Source organism: Vulpes lagopus, chromosome X, assembly GCF_018345385.1.
Source record: "Vulpes lagopus strain Blue_001 chromosome X, ASM1834538v1, whole genome shotgun sequence".
In the NCBI taxonomy this organism is placed as follows: Eukaryota; Metazoa; Chordata; class Mammalia; order Carnivora; family Canidae; genus Vulpes; species Vulpes lagopus.
The window spans coordinates 90309878-90332402 of record NC_054848.1 but is presented as its reverse complement, the minus strand read 5'-3'; the positions used below and the strand labels follow the sequence as shown (position 1 = coordinate 90332402).

At 37.6% G+C, this 22525-nt stretch overlaps 1 protein-coding gene and 1 pseudogene across 15 annotated transcripts in view; one reads left to right on the top strand and one right to left on the bottom strand.

Moving 5' to 3' along the window:
• The window catches only part of KLHL13 (kelch like family member 13), a 221912-nt gene that overhangs the window by 13829 nt on the left and 185558 nt on the right, over positions 1-22525 (top strand). The window lies entirely within an intron of this gene.
• On the bottom strand, positions 18944-19346 carry LOC121483539 (annotated as a pseudogene).

Below are 22525 nucleotides of genomic sequence, written 5' to 3'. Positions count from 1 at the left end.
GCGTATTTAGCTTTTGTTTTCCTTTCCTGAAGAGACTGATCGGGGAAAACAGTGCTAAAATGAACGTCCGTGAGTTTGCTACTGGGGGCACCTGAGTGGCTCAGTCAGTTAAGGATCTGTCTTCAGCTCAGGTCATGATCTCAGGGTCCAGGGATCAAGCCCAGTATCAGCTCTATGCTCAACAGGGTGTCTGCTTGTTTCTCTTTGCCCCCCCCCCCCATTCTCTTTATCTCTCTCAAATAAATAAATCTTTTTTAAAAAAAGTGTTTGCTACCTATTTTTCTTTTAGGAGATTTATGGTTTCAGGTCTTATATTTAGGTCTTTAGTCCATTTTGAATTTGTTGTTGTACTATGGCATAGTCTCATTCTTTTGCATGTTCAATTTTCCCAGCGCCATTTATTAAAGAGACTGTCTTTCTTTGATTATATATGCTTGCCTCCTTTGTCTTAATTGACCTTATAAGTATGGGTTATTTCTAGGCTCTTTATTCTGTTACATCAGTCCTGTGTCTTTCTTTGCTTGTGTACCAGTACCATTCTGTTTTAATTACTATAGCTTTGTAGAACTGTTTGAAATCTGGGATTGTGATTCCTCCAGCTTTGTTCTTTTTTTTTTTTTTTAGTTTTAATTTAAATTCCAGTTAGTTAACATGCAGAGTAATATTAGTTTTAGGTGTGCAATGCAGTGATTCAACACTTCCATACAATACCTGGTGCTCATCACAAGTGCACTCCTTAATCATCATCATCTATTTCACCCATCCCTCCCCAACTCTCCCAGGTAACCCTCACATTGTTCTCTATAGTTAAGAGTCTGTTTCTGTTTGCTACTCTCTTTTTTCCCCTTTGCTCATCTGTTTCATTTTGTAAATACCACATATGAATGAGATCATATGGTATTTGTTTTTCTCTGACTTATTTGACTTAGCATAATACACTCTAGATCCATCCACGTTATTGCAAATGGAAAGATTTCATTCTTTTTATGGCTGTGTAATATTCCAGTGTGTGTGTGTGTGTGTGTGTGTGTGTGTGCATGTATAGACATCACATCTTTATCCATTCATTAGTTAGTGTACACTTAGACTATTTCCATAATTTGGCTTTTGTAGATATTGCTGCTATAAACATCAGGGTGCATGTATCCCTTTGAATTAGTACTTCTGTATTTGGGTAAATACCTAGTAGTGCAATTACTGCATTGTATGGTAGATCTATTTTTAACTTTTTGAGGAACCTCCATACTGGTATGAGGTGATAGCTCATTGTAGTTTTGATTTGCATTTCCTTGATAAGTGATGTTGAACATCTTTTAATGTGTCTATTGGCCATCTGTATATCTTCTTTGGAACAATGTCTATTCATATCTTCTGCCCATTATTAATTGGATTATTCAGTTTTTGGATGCTTAGTTTTATTTATATATTTTGGATACTAATCCTTTGTCAGATAGGTCATTTGCAAATACCTTCTCCCATTCTGTAGGTTGGCTTTTAGTTTTGTTGATTCTTTCCTTTGCAGAAGATTTTTATTTTGATACCTCCAACTTTGTCCTTTTTTTCTTTTTATTTTGTTTTTAAAGATTTTATTCATTTATTCATGAGAGACACAGAGAGGCAGAGACATAGGCAGAGGGAGAAGCAGGCTCCATACAGGGAGCCTGACGTGGGACTTCATCCCGGGCCTCTAGGGTCATGCCCTGGGCCGAAGGCGGCGCTAAACCACTGAGCCACCCAGGTTGCCCTGTTCTTTTTTTCTTAAAATTGCTTTGGCTATTCAAAATCTTTTGTGGTTCCATTCAAAGTTTAGGATTATTTGAGTTCTGTGAAAATTACTATTGGTATTTTGATAGGGACTGCATTGAATTTGTAGATTGCTTTGCTTAGTATGAATATTCAAAAAAAATTTTATTGGAGTTCAATTTGCCATCATTTAGCATAACACCCAGTGCTCATCCCAACAAGTGCCCCCCTCAGTGCCCATCACCCAGTCACCGCAACCCCCCACCCACTTCCCTTTCCACTACCCCTGGTTTGTTTCCCAGAGTTAGGTGTCTCTCATGTTTTGTCACCCTTACTGATATTTTCACTCATTTTCTCTCCTTTCCCTTTGTTCCCTTTCACTAATTTTTATATTCCCCAAATGAATGAGACCATATAATGTTTGTCCTTTTCCGATTGACATATTTCACTCAGCATAATACCATCCAGTTCCATCCACTTCGAAGCAAATGATGGATATTTGTCGTTTCTTTTTTTTTTAATAAATTAATTTTTATTGGTGTTCAATTTACCAACATACAGAAAAACACCCAGTGCTCATCCTGTCAAGTGTCCCCCTCAGTGCCCATCACCCATTCCCCCCCACCCCCCGCCCTCCTCCCCTTCCACCACCCCTAGTTCGTTTCCCAGAGTTAGGAGTCTTTTTTTTTTTTTTTTTTTTGAGTTAGGAGTCTTTATGTTCTGTCTCCCTTCCTGATATTTCCCACACACTTCTTCTCCCTTCCCTTATATTCCCTTTCACTATTATTTGTATTCCCCAAATGAATGTGAACATACACTGTTTGTCCTTCTCCGATTGACTTACTGCACTCAGCATAATACCCTCCAGTTCCATCCATGTTGAAGCAAATGGTGGGTATTTGTCGTTTCTAATGGCTGAGTAATATTCCATTGTATACATATACCACATATTCTTTATCCATAGTATGAATATTTTAACAGTACTCTTCCAATCCATGATCATGGTGTATCTTTCCATTCATTTGCGTAGTCTTCAGTTTCTTTCATCCTGGTCTTATAGTTTTTAGAGTATATGCTTGTCATTTCCTTGGTTACATTTATTCTTAGGCATTATTTTTTTGATACAATTGTAAATGAGATTGTTTTCTTAATTTCTCTTTCTACTAGTTCATTATTAGTATATGGAAATGCAGCAGATTTCTGTATATTAATTTTGTATCCTGCAACTTTACTGAGTTCATTTATTAGGTCTAATAGATTTTGGTCTGATCTTTATGGTTTTCTATATATAATATCATGTCATCTGCAAATAGTAACAATTTTACTTCTTTCTTAACACTTTGGTTACTTTTTTTTCTTGCCTAATTGCTGCAGCTAGGGCTTCCAGTACTATATTTAATAAATGTGGCAAGAATGAAATTCCCTGTTTATTCCTGATCTCAGAAGAAGAGCTTTGAGCTTTTTGCTATTGAGTATGATCTTATCTCCTGGTTTGTCATACATTTCCTTTTTAATGTTGAGATATGTTCACTCTGAACACATGCTGTTGAGTTTTTATCTTGAACAAATGTTGAAATTTTCATATGCTTTTTCTGCATCCATTGAGATGATCATGTGATTTGTACCTTTCATTTTATTAATGTGGTATATCACATTGGTTGATTTGTAGATATTGAACAATCCTTGTATCTGTGAAACAAATTCCATTTGTTGTGGTGAATGATCCCTTTAATGTATTGTTTAATCTCATTGGTTAAAATTTGTTGAAGATTTTTAAATCTGTGTTCATCAGGGACATTATTCTGTAATTTTATTTTTTGTAGTTCTTTGTTTTGTTTTGTTTTGTTTTTGTTTTTGTTTTTTTTTTTTTTTTTTTTTAGTTCTTTGTTTTGTTATCAGGGTAATGCTGGCCTCATAGAATGAATTTAGAAGCATTCCTTGCTCTTCTGTTTTCTGGAATTGTTTGAGAAGGATAGCTTTTAACTAGCTTTAAATGTTAGGGAGAATTCATGTATGAAGCTGTCTGGTCTTGGATTTTTATTTGTTGGGAGCTTTATTTTATTATTGATTCAATTTATTAGTAATTGGTCCATTCTGATTTTCTGTTTCTTCCTGATTCAGTCTTGGACAATTGTGTGTTTCTAGGACTATCCATCTCTTCTAGTTTCTCCAGTTTGTTGGTGTATAATTTTTTGTAGCAGTCTCATAATCCTTGGTGTTTCTGTGGTTCCAGTTGTAACTTCTCTTTCATTTCTGATTTTACTTACTTGAGCCCTCTCCTATTTTTCTTGATGAGTCTGGCTATGGATTTATCGATTTTGCTTATCTTTTCAAGGTTCAAGCTCTTGCTTTTATTGATCTTTTATGTTGTGTTTTTAGTCCATATTCATTTCTGTTCTTATCTTTGTTATTTACTTCTTTTTCCCTTTGGGCCTTGTTTCTGCTCCATTTTCTAGTTCCTTTAGGTATAAGGTTAGACAGTTTATCTGAGATTTTGTTTCTTGAGACAGGCCTGTATCATAATAAACTTTCTCTGAACTTTTTTCCTTGTGTCTCAAAGATTTTGAACCATTGTACTTCCATTTTCGTTTGTCTCCAGGTATTTTCTGATTTCCTCTTTGATTTTTTTGTTGACCATTGGTTGTTTAATAGCATGTAGCCTCCACATCTTTGTGTTTTTTTTTGAGTTTTTTTTTCTTATAATTTATATTTACTTTCATACCATTGTTTTCAGAAAGAATGCTGGATATGATTTTAATCTTTTAAAATTTATTAAGGCTTGTTTTGTTGGCTAACATGTTATCTATCTTGGAGAGTGTTCCATGTCCATTTGAAAATATTGTGTATTTTACTATCTTTAGATGGAATGTTCTGTATGTATCTGTCCATCTGGTCTAATGTGTCACTCACTGCCACTCTTCCCTTATTGATTTTCTGTCTGGATTATCATCCATGGATGTAAGTGGACTGTTAAGTCCCCTACTATTATTGTATTAGGTATAGTATTATGTATAGTATTCACTTCTTATGTCTGTTAATATGTGCTTTACATATATCAATGCTCTTATGTTGGGTGAATATATATTTACAGATGTTATATCTTCTTGTTGGATTGACCCTTTTATCATTATGTACTTCCCTCCTTTGTGTCTTGTTACAGTCTATGTTTTAAAGTGTATTTTATCTAAGTATTATTACCTCAGCTTGTTTTTTGTTCCATTTGCATGGAATATATTTCTTCATCCCTTTCACTTTCAGTCTGTGTATGTTTTTATGTCTGAATTGTGTCTCATCCAGGCAGTATATAGGTGGGTATTGTTTTTTTTTTTTTAATCCATTCAGTCACCCTATGTCTTTTGATTATAGCATTTATCCGATTTACATTTAAAGTAATTATTGGGAGCCCCTGGCTGGCTCAGTTGGTGTAGTGTGCAAATCTTGATCTCAGGGTTGTAAGTTCAAGACTCATGTTGGGTGTAGAGATTATGTAAAAATAAAATCTTTTAAAAATTAAAATAAAGTTATTATTATTATTCTTAGAGCACATGTGAGGGGGGAATGGGAGGGGCAGAGAGAGAGGGGGAGAGAGAAACCCAAGAAGCTACACACCCAGGGCAGAGCCTGATATGGGGCATGATCCCACAATCATGATCTGAGCAAAAGTCAAGAGTCATGCTTAACTGAACCACCCACACACTCCATAAAGTATTTATTAATAGGTATGTACTAATTGCCATTTTGTTATTTGTTTTTTGGTTGTTTTTGTAGTTCTTCTCCATTGTTTTTTCTCTTGCTGTCTTCCCTTGTGATTTGATGATTTTCTCTGGGTTACATTTGGGTTTTTTTTTTTGTGTGTGTGTGTGTGTGTATCTCTTATAGATTTTAGCTTTTACCATGAGGTTCCCATATAACATCCTGTGTATATAACAGTCAATATTAAGTTGACAGTTGCTTAACTGCAAACACATTCTAAAAACACTATATTTTTATCCCTCCCAACCACATTTTATGTGTATGACCTCATATTTTATATCTTTTCATTTTTGTATATCACTTTACTAATTTTTATAGGTATAATTTTACTATCTTTGACTACTCCCTGTTTCTCCTGATGTTTGTGGGCTGCTGCTGTGGCTGCTATGGGCTTGCTGATGGGCAGAGCTGGTCCCCTCCTTTCTAGAACAAGTGTTGCTTTGGAGGTGTGCTGGTTCGGCCCAGGACTAGGTGCGCTGGGTGTGGTGGAGCAGTTGTCACTTTGAGGGGGATTGGCAGTCTTAACTGGGTCTGCCTGACAGATGTGGTGGGTTAGGGAGTGCTCTGTACTTGTATCTTCCAGAATGAGTGGGTTGAGTGGGTTGGGCCTGGGATGCATGCTGGGACCAGGTGAGTGGTGGTATTAAGGCAAATGGTGAATGTCAGAGCTGGCTCCTGCCAGCATCTGGCCAACTAGGCTGAAGGAGGCCAAGAAAAATAGCATCCAACAGCACTTCCATTCCTGGAGAAAACTACAGGTCCCTGTCCCCTCACCACATTCCCTAAAACCAGTCAATTATTAGGGAGTAACTCTGAGTTGGAATGATCTATTATGGTGACCCTTGGAGAAAGGAGTATCATTTCCAGATAGCCCCTGACTTCCTCAGAGTTAAACCCCACTAGTTTGCAAAGCTAGACATATTTTTGGGAATTGTTTTTCCAATGCAGGTCCTCAGGGTGGGGTGCCCAGTGTGGGGCCTGGTCCCTCTTTTCCTCAGGCAGGACCTGTAATCCTGTGGCATCCCTTCCACTTCTGGGTCAAAGTGCCAGGTGTTTGTTTACAGAGCACATCTCTGCCCTTCCTGCTCTTTTTAGTGTGTTTTTCTTTATATTCCCAGCTGTGGAAGAGCTGTTCTTATAGTCCTTAGGTCATTTTCAGAGTATGTTGCATTTTATGTAGTTGCAGCCTCAGTGTGTCTGTGGGAAGAGGTGAGGTCAGGATCCTCCTACTCTTCCCTGAATATATTTTTTATTTCCTTAAATGGATTCTGTGTTCATCATGTGTGGTGATGGTGTCATGATCTCGCAGCTAGTGGGTAGGATAGAATTAGGCAAGGTGCACTGCTGTCACCAGAAGAGGAAAACTAAGTATACCTTTATGATTAATTAGGTGGAAGTGCATCTTTATCATAGAGATTAATAGTTCACATCACCTAGAGTCACCTAGGATATGAGATATTGTGAAGTTAAAAAAAAAAAAAAGGATGTTTGATTTAGGAGTTTCGATGTCTATTTTGATGCTGCCTTTTTTCATTGCTAATTTTGTTGATTAGGCCATTATGATAGTGGGCTATATGGAAAGGGGTCAGAAATCTGCTGATTTAAGACAAGCCAAACTTGTCTGGCTTAAGAGGGCCATTGTGACAATGAGAAAGTATCACTCATTTAGAAGAGAAGATTTAGAGTGATGGAAATAACCAGTTTTCTATGACTCGAGATATCATTCACTGATATTAAAAAATGAACCCATTACATTATACTCATAAACGTCACAGTAGTTTGATTTTCTGCTTAATTTAGTGCCCAAAATGATGTAGACTCCGTAAGAGTTGAGAATGGCTCTAAGTGACTGTGTGTGGGTTAGATCCGTTTACCTGTGTTAAAGATGAATCTGCTTTCCCTGCATATAAAGGACTTTCACTGGCTTTAATTAGCCTTACTATATAGGGCAACACTCTCTGATGAGAGGAAATGAGTTATTTCATGTAAATTCATTCAAGAAAAATTAGCGAGCACCTTCTGACCCATGTCCTGAGGCTGTAGAGGTGAATAAGGCAAAAACCTACTCTTACTCCCAGAGACAGTCACAGGATCCCATTCATTTTCTTTGTTCTTCTCAAATTCTGCAGAAAGGCCTTAGAAGGTCTAGCACATCTTCCTTGGCTCTTGGTGTATGGAGTCATAACTATAAGGAAGGAGGAAAAGGAAAGCTGGTCTCTAGCTCCATCAAGCTGAAGTGCTGCCCTTAGTTAGAAACCCTCGTTTAATCCTTGTGTGCCCCCAAATACCTTCTTGATTGTTACCTATATCCCTTTCCAGTAACTTAATGGAGACTGTAAGATCATGGTTGTGACCATCGTCATTTAATTTCCAACTGCAGAAATAGTTAGTGGAAATACAAGCTGCCAAAGGATTTGTATAGGAATAGGTAATTTCCATGACATAGTATGACATGACAGGCACCTAATGGTCCTGCCTGTTTGAAAAATGTTACTTCCATAGGTACTGAAGTCTTAACCATTTGTCTGACATTTCCATGATTTGGTTAGACCTGTGCCTCTGAATATTTTTGTTTGTTAGTTTGGGTTTTGGGTTTTAGTTAACAGAATCACTTTTAAAAAAAATTAGAGAGGGAGGGGGAAGGGGTAGAGGGAGAAGGAAAGAAAGAATCTTGAGCAGACTCTGTGCCCAGCAAGGAGCCTGATGTGGGGGCTCCATCTCACGACCCTGAGCTGAAATCAAGAGTTAGATTCTTAACTGACTAAGCCACCCAGGTGCCCCAGCAGAACCACTTTTTATTCCTTTTTACAGATTTTTTTTACTGATTTATTAGAGAGAGATAGAATGAGAGAGGAAGGGGCAGAGGGAGAAGAAGCACACTCCCCATTGAGCAGGGGGCCTGATGTGAGGCTCGATCCCAGGACCCCTGGCATCATGACCCAAGCCAAAGGCAGACACATAACCAACTGTGCCTCCCCCAACAGAACTACTTTTTTAAAACCATGAATTAACATAAGCCCATTGCTGTACTGTCCTGACCACATTATATAGGTCTGTAATTCATGCTGACAACCCATTTTTTGCCTTCTCTTCATGTTTACTCTACTTAGCGTTGTTTTAACGTAATGACATTCTGATAACCTGTACATGCTCACTAAAACTTGAAAGATGGGAAGTCTAGAACTCCTTATCTGTCTATTATGCATTTATTTTTAGAACTACTTTTTTATTGTTTGGTGTTATTGGTAAGTATGAGCATTTCTGGAGTCCTTCAGATCCAGTTTTAAATTCCACTGCATAGTCATGTAGATAGAAGTTATCTGCTGTAACAAAGGCCCCCAAATACAGTGCCTTAAACAAGCTTGTTCTTTCCCACATCAGGGTTGGATGGCAGCTCCTCAGTTATTATGTACCCAGGCTCGTTCTGTCTTGTCCTGCTATCCTCAAAGAGCATCTTCCATGTTGTGATTTGAGCTGGCTGCTTTAATTCAATATCACATTCTTATTCTAACCAAAGGGATGGCAGAAGGGGCAGGAGATAAGACACTCCTTCCACTTAAGGATATAGCTTAACAGTTTGTGTATATCCATTGCTCATATATCCCACTGGCCAGACCTTAGTCCTGTGGTGACACCTAGCTATAAAGGAGGCTGGAAAATGTGGTCCTTAACTATGTGGCCATGTGCCCAGTTAATATTATTATTATTTTATTAGAAGGAAAGAAAAGGTATTGGGGGGCAACTCACAGTCTCTGCTGTATACTCTAACATCAAATTTTATGATTTCTCTGGGAATATTATTTTCATAATATTGGGTACCCAGTTGCTTTAGAATTAGAATCCAAACTTGTCAGCATGACAGATTTTGGCTCCTGCCTCTCCCTCTAGCTCCTCTCTCAGACCTCCTAATGTTGCATTCTAAATTGCACTTCTGCCAACTATTGCCCTCATACTTTTGTAATTGCAACTTTTCCTGAAATGATGTCTACTTTTTGTTCTTCAGGAATTTAGTTGTCACCCGTCCTGGGAACATTTCCTTGAGCCTCTTCTATTTCACAGCTGCTGCTCATTGTCTCTTTTATATATTTTTATAGTATCATATGTGTCTTTCTTTAGTGATCTTTATTACAATGAGTGCTTTTACTTCCCTGTGTCTCCCACTGAGGGACAAGGGCCAGGTCAGTCACCTCTATGTTGTCTGCTATGATACCTGATCCTGATGTTTAACTGCTGTTTGTTGAGTGAGAAAATGAGTGAATGGCTATTTAGCTTACTAATTGTGGCTGATTAAGCTGGGAGCTCTTTTGCCATTTGGAAATTGCCGTACTTAGAATATTACCCAGTAGCCAGGACTGGGTCAGTTTATAATACGCGTTGGTAAAATCAAATAGCTTAAAATATTTATCAGATGACTAAAACATATACACATTATAGGAGATGCAAAAAATAGATGTGTAGAATTTCAGAACAAGAGGGAGCCCTAGGTATCATCTATTCCAACCCTACTGCTTTTAGAAAGGTATATAATATATTGGAGAGGAAAAAGTTAAATCACCTGCTCAAGTGGGGCTGTGTGTTCAAGGAGTTTGCAGTGTCATTGGGTAGATGATATGTACAGACGTGAAAAATGTGATTGACAAAAAGTGCCCAAAGAGTAGAGAAGGCTGGACTGGTCAAGGTAGGTTCAACCATAGCCTTAGGTTTAGAGGTGAGTCTTGATGGCTGGGAAGGATTTTGATATGAGAGGATATTTTAGATGTAGGCAATGTGTGGATAAAAGTACACATATAAGGGATGCCTGGGTGGCTCAGTCAGTTAGGCCTCTGACTCTTGATTTTGGCTCAGGTTATGATCTCAGGGTCATGAGATCGAGTTCTGCGTAAGACTCCTTGCTGGGCATGGAGCCTGCTTAAGGTTCTCTCCTTCTGGGGCTCCTGGGTGGCTCAGTGGTTGAACATCTGCCTTTGGCTCAGGTCGTGATCCTGGGGTCATAGGATTGAGTCCCATATCAGGCTCCCCATAGGGAGCCTGCTTCTCCCTTTGCCTATTATCTCTGCCTCTCTCTCTCTCTCTCTCTCTGTCTCATGAATAAATAAATAAAATCTTTTAAAAAAAGGTTCTCTCATTCCCTCTCACTTTACCTCTCCCCCTCTCCCCCCTTAAAAAAGTACACATATAAGAATTTATAGGTGACTGTTGGGATCTGTTCCATTGAATGGTATTTAGTAACAAGAGAGAGGAGAAAAATAGAGTCAGAAAATGGAGGGACTTGAATACCATACTGCAGAAGGAAACCACTGGCACTTTTTGAGTTGGGACTGATATAATGAAAATGATTTTTGCATGTTTTATTTGACTGGTAGGTGGACTGGGTTGAAGGCTAAATGGGTCGTGAAACTGGCACATTGTCTAACATGCTGACTAAAAAATATTAACTTAGTGGATTCCAAAGTTTTTGCTCGATGGCAAAAATATGAAACAGCAGGAGTTCCTGTGATAATTAACATGTCTGCTTTTTTCTTAATGGAAAAAGTAAGCCCAAGCAGCAAGCTTGTAATATTATAACGTGCATATATTAGTCATGATGTGACAAACTGTAGATAATTGCATAAACTCTCACGTCACACTATTAAACTGTACAAATTCCGGAAGTAACTGAGAATGTGGTAGCAGCTGCAGCACCAGGCCTTGCTCTTTTGCCAGTCCAGCCAATTAATATGAAGTGGCATGAACCTCTCAATGCATTTGGAAACTATTTTTGTTTAAAAATGTTTTCTTAGGAAACTAGAATGGAATATTGTACTTTGGTGCAAAACAGAAGCAAAGAGAGAACAATAGAGATATATACTAACTTTATCTAAAAATGGAAAACATTTATATGGTTAGGGATGAGTGTACTTCTTTAAGGGCAATATATGTGTGTCTGTGAAGGGATCTGTAGATGGGCTTAATGTAGGCTTTCAAAAGAGTCTAAGTTTATAGCTTCAGAAACATATATTGAATATTTAATCATTTTTTAAGGTCCTCTATGAGAAGAGTTTGATATTTATCTTTCTCCTAAGAATTACAGGGAAAAATCCAGTTAAATGAAGGTTCATTTAAGCTGTGTTTATTTGAGCCTAGCATATTTATGAAATATTTTAGGAAGCTTACCCAAAAAATATTTGTTTCAGATGTTGTACAATTAAAAGTGTCAATACATATTCTATAGTGGTTTTGTACTTCAGCATGATTTAAAGTTAACTATATGTTGGCTTTCGAAAATTAAAAGCATTTTCACAAATAAAAGTCTATTTTTCCTCTGACCCCTCACCCCCCACTGTGTTAGAAAATTTGGTAAACTTTAGCCCATTATAAGCTTCTTATGCCTTTATAAAAACATGAAAATCCATTAACAGCTAGTTTCAGCATCATATACTATTATAAGACTTGTTATTGTAGGAAAGTCATGCTATTGAATATGCCTTTAAGACATAAAATCGGTTATCATGATCTCCTAGCTATAATGTATTTAAAAAAATTCATTTGTTCTAGTTCCCAATGTGATTGAAATACTAATTGGAATACTTAAAATAATTTGCAGTATATTATTTAATAGGAATCTTTCAATAAACATCAGCACACAGGCTGCGTATGTATTACATAAAATCGTACTTAATCATTGTAGTCTTAAGAATTACAGTAGCGGTTAAGTGTATTAGCTCTAAGCCTGACTTAAAATTAGACTTCCACTTGCTACTTGCGTGTTAATAAGCAAGTTACTTAATTTCATTGGGTCATGGTTGCCTTGTCTCAAATGGAGAAAACAAAGAATTTTATAGGAATCAAATAGGGATGCCTGGGTGGCTAAGTGGGTTAGCCATCTGAGTCTTGATTTCGGCTCTGGTCATGTTCTTGGAGTCTTGAGGTGAGCCCTGCATCAGGTTCTCCACTCAGCAGGGTGTCTGCTGGAGATTGTCTTTCTCCCTCTTCTTGTGCCCCTTCCCCTGCCCCCTCTCTCTCAAAAATAAGTAAATAAATCCGTGAAAAGAATAAAATAATGCATGCAAGTGTTTAGCACAGTACCTACAAAATTTTAAGGTTCAATAAATGATAGCTATTATTATTTTATATAAATAGTATAATTTGATTTTCAAAGGAATCTTGGCTGTTAGTTTAACTTTTTTCCAGCTATTTTATTTAAAGCAAACATCTATAGAAGAAAAAACATCAAAAGAATGAGGTAGGTGACAACATCAGCAACTTAATAGCTATCAAAGAATAGGGGACATTTTTGTCAGGTAAATTACTTGTTATTGTTGTCAAGTACTTGGACAAATAACTAAAGAAAATGACAAAAATTAACCACCAGGCTTTGAATGATTTTGCCTTACCTCTTATTGATAGGATTTGTTTTGAATTTCCTCAGTATTAATTAGGAAATAACTTGATTTTAATTAGACTTTTAAAAAACTTTATTTTGAAATAATTACTGATTCACAGGCACTTGAAAAGACAGCACAGAAAGAAATCATGTGTCCTTCTCCTTGTTTTCCCCAATGTAACTGTAGTACTTTATCAAAGCCTAAAAAATTGACATTGGTACAAAGTGTTTATAATTCTATACTGTTTTGTCTCATTGTATATGCATGTAACCGTCTCCACATCAAGATACAGAACTATCCTATCTTCATAAACACAATTTAGACAACTCAAGAGAATAAGGAAGGAAAGAAATCTATTGTATTTACCCATATTTTTCTTACCATGTTCTTTCTTTCTTCCTGATATTGCAAGATTTCTTGTTTTATCATTTCCTTTCAGTTTAGACATCCTCCTTTAGCCTTTCTTTTAGAGTTGGCCTGCTGGTAACAAATTCAGAGTTTTCCATTATCTGAGAATACATTGATTTCTCCTTCATTTCTGAAGGATATTTTTGCTGGATATCGGATTCTGGGTTGCCAGTTCCTTTCTTTCCATACTTGAAAAATCTTGTGTGCCCCTTCCTTATGGCCTCCATGGCTTACTGATGAAAAATCTGTCATGTGAATTATTCTATCCTGTAGGTCAGGTGGCATTTCTCTGTCTCTGATTTCAAGATATTTTTATTTGTCAAAAGTGTGACTGTGGTGTATATTAGATTTCTTCAGATTTACCCAATTTGGGGTTCGCACAGCCTCTTGAATCTGTAGGCTTATTTCTTTTGCCAAATTTGGTAAGTTTCCAACCATTATTTCTTTGAGTACTCTTTCAGCTGAACCCTATTTTTCTCTCCCTCTCGGACTCTGATGACATGAATGTTAAATCTTACATTACAGTCCCCCAAATCCTGATGTTCTCTTTGTTTTTTCTCTCCCTTTTGTTTAGGTTGGCTAATTAGTATTATTCTGTCTTGGAGTTCACTGATTATTCTCTTCTCCTTTCATTCTTCTGTTGAATCTATCTGCTGAGTATTTTATTTCAGTTATTGTATTTTCTAGTTTTAAAAGTTCCATTATGTGCTTCTTTATATTTTCTATTTCTTTACTGTGACTTCTATTTCTGTTCGCTGAGATCATTTTTTCATTTGTTTCGGGCATGTTCATAATTGCTTCTTCAAGGATTTTTATGATGGCTATTTCAAAATCTTTGTCACATAATGTTAACATCTCTGTCATCTTGATGTTGACATTTATTTATTTTGTCATTCGGCTTGAGATCCTTTTGATTATTGGTATGAGTGATTTTTTTTTTCTGGATATAGACTTGGACATCTTAAGCATGTCACAAGATTTGGAATTACATTTAAGCCTTCTGTTTTACCCAGCTTCTCCTGGCACCACTCTGTCAGGGGTGAGGACAATGGTGCTCATCATTGCCACGTGGGTCTAGACATTCACATTCCCCAGTTGACCTCTGTTGATGCTTGAGGGGTCAGTTCTTCATTACTGATGGGTGAAGGTGGGAGTACTGGTTCTTTATAAGGCCTCCAGTGATACATCCCTGACTGAAAAGGGTAGGAGTGCATTGTTACTGCTCTGTGCATGGTCTCCACTGGTGCAATGGCAGGAGATAGCCACATTACCACTGGACGATGGTGCAAATTCTGACTCTCCAGTCAGCCTCCTCTCACACCACCCCATCAGGGGCTAATGTGCCTCATTACAGCCTTGTGAGGGTGGAAGTTTAGGCTCCCTGCCAAGCCTTTAGTGATGTGGGGATAGTTAGATTTTTTCTGTGGTGTTTGGCTGGAGTAGAACAGTTCTTGTCTAAAAGTGTTCTGTCCTGCTAAGCTGCCCCTTTCCTGATGATTTAGTTAGGTGAACAGACTTTTCTTAGGGCTTTTTCCCCCTTCATACTCATTGTCATTTCTGGGTGTTCAGCTTCAGCTTCACACCGGGAATATATGAGGTTAGTAGAAAACTCACCACTATGTTGTTCCTTGCTCCTGAATTCCTTAGCCAGTCTGCCTCTTCTCTCCACCTTTCAGAGCATTCTTGTATTTGTTTTGTATATAACGCCCATGGCTTTTGGCTGGACTTTGTAGGAGGAATAGGAAGAAAGACATCTACTTCATCTTTTCCAAAGCAGAAGTTTGACTGACTTATTTTCGGTGTTTCTGAAATATTACTAATTATTAAGGTTTAATTACATCTCAGAATTTGAACCTGGAGACTTATCCTGACTGAGACATTTTGGAGTAGCTTTGTATGCCATAATTTTACTTTAGCAGTAATCTTGTTTAAAGGTATCTTTATATAGGCAACATTTCTTTAGAAGGCAAAGTGCTAATTCTAAGAGGCATTACACCCTCCCATTCAAGAGTCTGTTACACCTTTAAAATTTTGCATATATTAAACAGATACGCCTTGAGATAAGGGCAATAAAAGAGGACGGATGTATAGATGACAGATTTCACAGAGAATAAAATCTTAGAGTAAGAGTGCAAGACTAGTGTTATACTGAATTTAGTAATGTAATTATAATGCTTAAGTAATGATTAAACTTGCATGTTATTGCAGCATTAGTTAACTAGCAAACACATAATTCTTCTTAAAATCCTTTAGAGACATATTGTATTGGCACACATTATTGTTTTATATGTCCTGAAACAGTAAATATAGATTGGACTGATTGAAAGACTTGCTGCTTTAGCAATGAATTTCCTTGGTACCTTAGTATCTCACTGTGATTTTACTTTGTCTTTTCTGCTGTTTTCGTCTTAAAGGAGTTAGAGAACATGGCTTCAAAATAATTGCAGTGGCAAAGCCTTTCTTTTGCTCCTAGAGTTGAGGTATACTGCTAGAAGGGGCCATTGATGGCCCCAGAGATAAAATTTATCTTAGGATAATGAAATATTCGGAGCCGGATGTGAACATACATATCACTCCACTCAGTTGAGAGGTGAAGAATCTGAAGCCCAGAGATTGTTGTCAGACTTGGGTGAGTTAACTACTTAGAAAGAAGTGGCACTTGAATTCAGATTCCCTGATCCTGAGGCCATTGTGTTTTTCATTAGCTGGTACAGCAAGGGGAGACTGTGTCCTAGAGCCTGCTCCAAAATTATGGTGGGAGGATGGCAAGGACAAAAGTAACTATAGAATGCGGTAGAAAGTTACTGCTCTAATAAAAGAGGGTCAGATAAAGTTCTGTGAAATGTAATTATTTAGTCATTTAAAAATATACTTCCATTCAAAAAATATACTTCAGTTCTGTCCTATGAATACATAGGGAAAAGGAAAGAAGTCAGAAAACTAACTTCTAAACCCTTTTAGTGAGTAAGATCCTTGAGTTTGTGGATTTTTAGTTTGAAAAATCAGGCTCCTAGTGTAAAAATGTAGACAGTAGTGCTTGGTTTAGACTTTTTCATAATTTATTTAACCCAAGGTACCTTTTTATATATAGGCACACCTTATTTTATTGTACTTTGCCTTTATTGCACTTCACAGATATTGTGTTTTTATAAATTGAAGGTTTGTGACAGCCCTGCACTGAGTCTGTCAGTGCCATTTTTACAAAGCATTTGTATGTCTCTGTTTCACATTTTGACAATTCTTGAACTATTTCAAACTTTTTCATGATTATTATATTTGTTATGGTGATCTGTGATCTTTGATGTTCCTATTCTGATTGTTTTAGAGCATCATGAAATGCATGCATATAAGATGGTGAACTTAATTTATAAATTTTGTGTGTGTTCTGACTGCTCCATCGACCACACGTTCCCCAGTCTCCTTCTTCTGGGGCCTCCCTATTTCCTAAGACACAACAATATTGAAATTATTTAAATTAACAACCCTACAATGGCCTGTAAGTGTTCAAATGAAAGGGGCCATGTGTCTCTCATTTGAAATCACTAGGTAGAAATGGTGAGGCTTAGTGAGGAAGTCTTGTCATAAGCCGAGACAGGCTGAAAGCTAGGCATCTTGCACCAAACAGTTAGCCTCCTTGTGAATGCAAAGGGAAAGTTCTCGAAGGAAATTAAAAGTGCTACTCCAGTGACTACATGAATGATACATAAGCAAAACAGCCTACTGCTGATACAGAGAAAGTTTGAGTGGTCTGGACAGAAGATCAAACCAGCCGCAGCATTCCCTTAAGCCAAAGCCTAATCCGGAGCAAGACCTTAACTCTCTTCTATTCTATGAAGGCCGCGAGAGAGGAAGAAGCTGCAGAAGAAAAGTTCGAAGCCAGCAGAGGTTGGTTCATGAGGTTTAAGGGAAAAGCCATCTGTATAATGTGACAGTGCAAGGGGAAGCAGCAAGTACTGATGTGGAAGTTGCAGCAAGCTGTCCAGAAGGTCTAGCTAGGATGGGTAATGAAGAGGCTGCTACGACACACCAGGTTTTTCTGTGTAGATGAGACAGCCTTCTATTAGAAGAAGATGCTATCCAGGACTTTTGTAGCAAGAGAGGAAGAGTCCATGCCTGGCTTCAAAGCTGCAAAGGACAGGCCGATGCACTAAGTTTTCAAGGCAACTACAGCCCGTGACTTTAAGTTGAAGCCAATGTCATGGATGGTTCCAGAAATCCCAGGGCCTTAAGAATTGTGCTAAGTCTACTCTGCCTGTGCTAACAGGAATGACAAAGGCTGGATGACAGCACCTCTGTTTACAGCATGGTTTGCTGAATGTTTTATGCCCACTGTTGAGACCTACTGCTCAGAAAAAAAAGATTCCTTTCAGAATGTTACTGCTAGCTGACAATTCACCTGGTCACCCAAAAGCTCTGGTGGAGACGAGGGTACTGCAAGATTCATGTTTTCGTGCCTGCTAGCACAACGTCCATTCTGTAGCTGTGGATCAGGGAGTCATTTTGAGTTTAAAGTCTTATGATGTAAGCAACACATTTCGTAAGGTTCTATCTGCCATGGATCGTGAATCCTCTGATGGATCTGGGCAAAGTCAGTTGAAAACCTTCTGGAAAGGATCCACCATTCTAGATGACATTAAGAACATTTGTGATCCATGAGAAGAAGTCAAAATGTCAACGTAAAAGGAGTTTGGAAGAAGTTGATTCCAACTGTCATGGATGACTTTGAGGGAGGCAGTAAGTGCAGATGGGGATGGGGTAGAAATAGGCAGAGAACTAGAAGCAGAAGTAGAGCCTGAAAGATGGGACTGAATTTCTGCACACTGAGGATCCAACTTGAACAGACGAGGAGTTGCTTCCTATGGATGAGCAAAGAAAGCAAAGAGAGTGGTTTCTTGAGATGAAATCTACTCCTGGCAAAGATGCTGCAGAGATGGTTGAAATGACAACAAAGGATTTAGAATATTCCCATACATTTAATTGGTAAAGCGAATGCAGAGTTGAGAGAATGGACTCCAGTTTTGATGGAAGTTCTAGTGTGGGTAAACTGCTATCAAACAGGATCTCTTGCGATGGAGAAATTGTGAAAGGAAGAGTCTGTCGATGTGGCAGACTTCATTGTTATCTTATTTTAAGAAATCGCAATGGCCACTGACCCTTCAGCAACCACCAACTTTGAGGTGAGAGTCTCCACCAGCAAAAAGATTACAACTTGTTGAAAGTTTAGATGCTGGTTAACATTTTTTAGCAATGAAACATTTAAAAATCAAGATGTGTAAATTTTTTAGACATAATGCTGTTGCACACTTACTAGACTAGACTCCAGTATAGTATAAGCAACTTTTTTAAGCAAAAATTTTATGTGCACTGGGAAATAAAAAATCATTTAGGTCACTTTATGGTGATACTCTATTGTAGTGGTCTGTAACTGCACCTGCTATATCTCTGAAATAGGCCTCTAAATAGATGACAAATAAGTAAATGTACATATATATAAGCTATATATATATATATATACATATATATATATATATTGGTGTGTGTATATATATACATGATTAGATTCAATAGGAAGCTCAAATAGCTGAACATCTCACTATAAGGGCAATTTTCTTTTTAGTATCTTTGTTTTGTTTTTGTTTGTTTTGGTATTTTTTGATAACTGCAACAAAACTGATCTAAAATTGCAGCTTCTGGAAGGACCATTTGTTCTAGCTCATTTTGACCCTCCCCTTGAACTTGACCCTGGTGTCTCATGGGGCCTTGTGTTGAAGAGCAGGGTCTCTGAAGACAGCCTTGTTGACCATAGTTTTTTGTCCTAGAGGATATCCACACAATACCTTGTGGATATGTGGTGATTGTAGTTATAAACCTTCACAAAAGACTTGATCTTTGACAATTTGGCAATTTCTTCTTGCCCATGGGAGCTGTAACTTTGCAGGGAGAGCAGTCCATTCCAGCCACCAGAGCATGACTGTAGGGACAGTCTGATGTGCCATCATCAATGTTCTTCACGATGACCACTTTGTGTCCAGAATAGCATCCAGCCAGGACCAGCATCACCCTCCCAAGTTTCATGAACTTGCCTGTCTCAACACCAGCCACTCAGGCTTCCAACAGAAAAAAGGGAGATTTTTTCTTTCTTTCTTTTACAGATTTTATTTATTTATTTATTTATTTATTTATTTATTTATTTATTCATGAGAGACACAGAGAGAGAGGCAGATACATAGGCAGAGGGATTTAATATATGTTATAGATCTTTCCATGTCAGGACAAAAAAAAAAACCTACTTTATATAATTTTTAACAACTGATATGGGGCTGCGTCTATGCTGACAGGAGTTTTGGGGGGACGTGGGGCCATGTCCAGGCTGACAGGAGCCCCCGGCCTCCTCAGGACCTGCTGTGAGGCTTCCAGAGGATGTGAGGCATAGTCCACAGTGACAGGAGACTCGGTGTCCTCAGGACCCACTGACTATGACTCAGGAACACGTGGGGCTATGTCCGCACTCACAGGAGCCCGGCTTCCTCAGGACCCCCTGGAGGACTCTGGAGGCGCCATTGCGGGCCACGTCCACATCAGAAGGGACTACTCAGAACCACAGGCTCAGTCACTCATCAGGAAATGCATCTTTATGGATTTGGAAAGAACTGAGAGACATTATCACCAATGGTCCTATTATTATGTGAAGGATTCTTCCCTGAGATTCTTCCCCTGTTTCAACTGACAGTGAAACACTGTGAACTCTTTGGAAGACAAATGTCAAGGAAATAAATGTTAGGCATTGCTAATTTTAAATACACTTGCAATATGGTGTCTATTATAATAGAAGTATTTTTATCTGATTTTTGCTATTTATTATCCTTTCCTGCTTTTCAGGTTGAGGAGGCATTATACGTGTTCATAAGTGTTTTTCTTTCCTTCTGATATAAAATTCTTACTTTGTTCCCATCGAAGGAACTCTTTAATAAGAAGGCAGAAGTTAATTAAACTATTCTTAAAATGTCAAAAAAAAATACCATATACCATATACCATAAAATATACCATAAAATTCACCCTTCTGAAGGGTAGAGTTCAGTCAGGCTTTTTTTTTTTTTTTTTCAGTTCACAAAATTGTGCAACTGTTACCAGTAATTACAGAACATTTTCATCAAAAGAAACCCTGTATCCATTAGCAGACACTTCACATCTCCCCTCTTCCCCCTATTCTTGGCAATCACTAATTTGTTGCTCTGTGGATTTGCTTATTCTTAACATTTCATATAAGTAGAATCATACAACATATGGCATATTTTGTCTAGCTTCTTTCACTTAGGACAATGATTTCAAGGTTCCTTTATGTTCTCTAACATGTATCAGTAGTTAATAAAATGTTATTCAGTCATAGAAGTTATTGTATAGCCATTCCAAATTTTTTTGTATATGTGTCCACTGATGGATATTTGGCTTGTTTCCACTTTTTGGCTATTATGAAGAATGCTGCTATGAACATTCATGTACACTTTTTTATGTGGCATGTTACCTTACTATTTTTAATAACTTCATAGTAACCCATCATGTGGATGTTCTATAGTTTATCTAAATCATCTCCTACTTAGGGCATTTGGATTAGGTGTAGACTCTGTAATTCAACATATTTCAAGACCGTCTTGTCTTACACATCCATTTCTGTGTGGCTTTGTGAGACAATATTCTAAGCAGTGGAATTACTACATCAAATGATATGTGTAATTTTTCATTTTGATTAATATATTGTCTCATTGCCTCCCAGAGAAGTTTCATTGATTTATGCTTCTACGTATCTGTTTCCCCACAATTTTTTCTGTTATCTTTTTAATCTCTCCAGCATTTGTAATGTTCACCCTTTTTCCTAATATTTCATGCTAACTCTCCTTTTGCCAGAAGTTTGTCACTGTTATTCGGCTAACTGCCCCTGTCCCCTAACACCCCAACTCTTGGTTTTCTTGATTTATATTTTTGTTTTCTATTTCATTCATTTGTGCTCTTTATTATTAATATACTTGTAGTTTTTGAAATTTTGTTACATTTTTTTTCTAGCTTATTACATTGGATGCCTAGTCCATTTTTTTGGACTTTCTTTTTTAATGTAAGCACTTTAGGTTTTAAGCTTTCCTCTAAGCTTTGCTTTAATTGCACCTCACAAGTTTTGCTGTGTTGTGTGTGTGTTATTCTTCTGTTTTAAGCATTTTCTGATTTCTTTTGTGGTTTCTTCTTTGATCCTATGTGTAATTTAGGAGTGTTTCTTGATATTCAAACTTGAATGATTTTAGTTATCACTTACTGATTTTTAGCATAATTTCATAGTGAGTATAGAATATATCTTTTTAAAAAAGGTTTACTTATTTGAGAGAGAGAGTGTACCAGTGGGAGGGGCAGAGGGAGAGAGAGAGAGTCTCAAGCAGACTCCACACTGAGTGCAGATTCTGTTGTGGGGCTCAATCCCATGACTCTGAGATCAGGACGACAGAGATCAGGACATGAGCTGAAACCAAGAGCTGGACACTTAACCAGCTGCACCACCCAGGAGCCCCTAGACTATACTTTCATTTTCCGTCATTTTGATATTTGTTGAGACTTTATAGCCTAGTATATGGTCCATTTAAAAAAAAAATCTGTGCTTGTGAAAACAAGATAATTTTTCCACTTGATGAAAGAATGTTGTATGTATACTCAATAGATGAAACTGGATAATTGAGTTCAAAGTATATGTAACATTACTTTTGTCTGCTTGTTCTATCAGTTACTGAGAAAACGTGGTTTAAAATATTCTATTCTAATCTGTGGGTTTTTCAGTTTCTTTTTTTAAAGATTTTTATTTATTGAGAGAGAGAGAGAGAGAGAGAGAGAGAGAGAGAGACAGAGCATGAGCAAGGGCAGAGGGAGAGGGAGAAGCAAGCTCCTCGCTGAGCAAGGAGCCCAATGAGGGGCCTTAGAAAATTTTTTAGCTGTCTTTTCTCACCTCTAGTACGCTTTATAGATGAGGAAGCTTGGCTCCTTATAGGTGAGTTAAGTTTTTCAGAGTTACCTTTTAGCAGAGTGGAGATTAAAAACAAAGTCCCCTTTCTGATTCCCTTATTTTCCTGTTTTTTTTGTTTTTGTTTTTGTTTTTTCACTTGAAATTCTCCTTATAGTCACAGACCTAGCAACCCGCTGAATTACTAGAGTGTTCTACCTATATAAAGTGCTACAAACTATCTCTTCTTTGGACTCTTTTTGGTGCAGAGGACATCATGAC